Source organism: Arachis stenosperma, chromosome 1 (assembly GCF_014773155.1).
Source record: "Arachis stenosperma cultivar V10309 chromosome 1, arast.V10309.gnm1.PFL2, whole genome shotgun sequence".
Lineage (NCBI taxonomy): Eukaryota > Viridiplantae > Streptophyta > Magnoliopsida > Fabales > Fabaceae > Arachis > Arachis stenosperma.
In genome coordinates, this window is record NC_080377.1 from 46,130,989 (window position 1) to 46,133,624 (window position 2,636).

At 42.6% G+C, this 2,636-nt stretch overlaps 1 non-coding gene across 1 annotated transcript; it reads left to right on the forward strand.

Annotated features, from left to right (window-relative positions):
- The first annotated feature begins 1,786 nt into the window (after positions 1-1,786).
- Positions 1,787-1,894, forward strand: LOC130949787 (small nucleolar RNA R71). Its single transcript, XR_009073460.1, has one exon. It is a non-coding gene; the product is annotated as a small nucleolar RNA R71 (small nucleolar RNA).
- The last annotated feature ends 742 nt before the right edge of the window (positions 1,895-2,636 follow it).

The following is a 2,636-nucleotide window of genomic DNA, read 5'->3' on the forward strand; positions in this document are numbered from 1 at the left end:
CTACAGAAAACATAAAATAACAAAGGAAAATAGGTAAAATATAACATTGGGTTGCCTCCCAACAAGCGCTTCTTTAATGTCAGTAGCTTGACATAGGGCTCTCATGGAGCCTCACAGATACTCAGAGCAATGTTGGAACCTCCCAACACCAAACTTAGAGTTTGAATGTGGGGGTTCAACACCAAACTTAGAGTTTGGTTGTGGCCTCCCAACACCAAACTTAGAGTTTGACTGTGGGGGCTCTGTTTGACTCTGCTTTGAGTGAAGCTCTTCATGCTTCCTCTCCATGGTGACAGAGGGATATCCTTGAGCCTTAAACACAAAGGATCCTTCATTCACTTGAATGATCAATTCTCCTCTGCCAACATCAATCACAGCCTTTGCTGTGGCTAGGAAGGGTCTGCCAAGGATGATGGATTCATCCATGCACTTCCCAGTCTCTAGGACTATGAAATCAGCAGGGATGTAATGGTCTTCAATCTTTACTAAAACATCCTCTACAAGTCCATAAGCTTGTTTTCTTGAATTGTCTGCCATCTCTAGTGAGATTCTTGCAGCTTGTACCTCAAAGATCCCTAGCTTCTCCATTATAGAGAGATGCATGAGGTTTACACTTGACCCTAGGTCACACAGAGCCTTCTTGAAGGTCATGGTGCCTATGGTGCAAGGTATTGAAAACTTCCCAGGATCTTGTCTCTTTTGAGGTAATTTCTGCCTAGACAAGTCATCTAGTTCTTTGGTGAGCAAAGGGGGTTCATCCTCCCAAGTCTCATTACCAAACAACTTGTCATTTAGCTTCATGATTGCTCCAAGGTATTTAGCCACTTGCTCTTCAGTGACATACTCATCCTCTTCAGAGGAAGAATACTCATCAGAGCTCATGAATGGCAGAAGTAAGTCCAGTGGAATCTCTATGGTCTCATTTTGAGCCTCAGATTCCCATGGTTCCTCATTAGGGAACTCATTAGAGGTCAGTGCACGCCCATTGAGGTCTTCCTCAGTGGCGTTCACTGCCTCTTCCTCCTCTCCAAATTCGGCCATGTTGATGGCCTTGCACTCTCCTTTTGGATTTTCTTCTGTATTGCTTGGAAGAGTACTAGGAGGGAGTTCAGTAACTTTCTTGCTCAGCTTTCCCACTTGTGCCTCCAAGTTCCTAATGGAGGACCTTGTTTCAGTCATGAAACTTTGAGTGGTTTTGATTAGATCAGAGACCATGGTTGCTAAGTCAGAGTGGCTCTGCTTAGAATTCTCTGTCTGTTGCTGAGAAGATGATGGAAAAGGCTTGCCATTGCTAAACCTGTTTCTTCCACCATTATTGTTGTTGAAACCTTGTTGAGGTCTCTGTTGATCCTTGCATGAGAAATTTGGATGATTTCTCCATGAAGAATTATAGGTGTTTCCATAGGGTTCTCCCATGTAATTCACCTCTTCCATTGAAGGGTTCTCAGGATCATAAGCTTCTTCTTCTAGTACTGCCGGGTGCATTTTGCATTCCAGACAGACTTTGAGAAATCAAATTGACTTGCTGAGTCAATATCTTGTTCTGAGCTAATATGGCATTCAGAGTATCAATCTCAAGAACTCCTTTCTTCTGATTTGTCCCATTGTTCACAGGATTCCTTTCAGAAGTGTACATGAATTGGTTATTTGCAACCATTTCAATTAGCTCTTGAGCTTCTGCAGGCGTCTTCTTCAAATGAAGAGATCCTCCAGCAGAGCTATCCAAAGACATCTTGGATAGTTCAGAGAGACCATCATAGAAAATACCTATGATGCTCCATTCAGAAAGCATATCAGAGGGACACTTTCTGATCAATTGTTTGTATCTTTCCCAAGCTTCATAGAGGGATTCTCCTTCCTTCTGTCTGAAGGTTTGGACCTCCACTCTAAGCTTACTCAATTTTTGAGGTGGAAAGAACTTTGCCAAGAAGGCATTGACTAGCTTTTCCCAAGAGTTCAGGCTTTCTTTAGGTTGTGAGTCCAACCATGTCCTAGCTCTGTCTCTTACAGCAAAAGGGAATAGCATTAGTTTGTAGACCTCAGGGTCAACCCCATTAGTCTTGACAGTGTCACAGATTTGCAAGAATTCAGCTAAGAACTGATGAGGATCTTCCAATGGAAGTCCATGGAACTTGCAATTCTATTGCATTAGAGAAACTAATTGAGGCTTAAGCTCAAAGTTGTTTGCTCCAATGGCAGGGATAGAGATGCTTCTCCCATAGAAGTCGGGAGTAGGTGCAGTAAAGTCACCCAGCACCTTCCTTGCATTGTTGGCATTGTTGTTGTTTTTGGCTGCCATGGTTTCTTCTTCTTTGAAGATTTCTGTTGGGTCCTCTACAGAGAGTCGTGCCTTAGCTTCTCTTAGCTTTCGTTTCAAGGTCCTTTCAGGTTCAGGGTCAGCCTCAACAAGAATGCTTTTGTCTTTGCTCCTGCTCATATGAAAGAGAAGAGAACAAGAAAATGTGGAATCCTCTATGTCACAGTATAGAGATTCCTTGAGGTGTCAGAGGAACAAAAAAATAGAAGAAAGAAGTAGAAGAATTCGAACTTAGTGAGATAGAGTTCGAATTGTGCATTGAGGAGGAGTGATACTCCATAAATAGAAGGATGTGAGAAGAGGGGAAGAGATTTTTCGA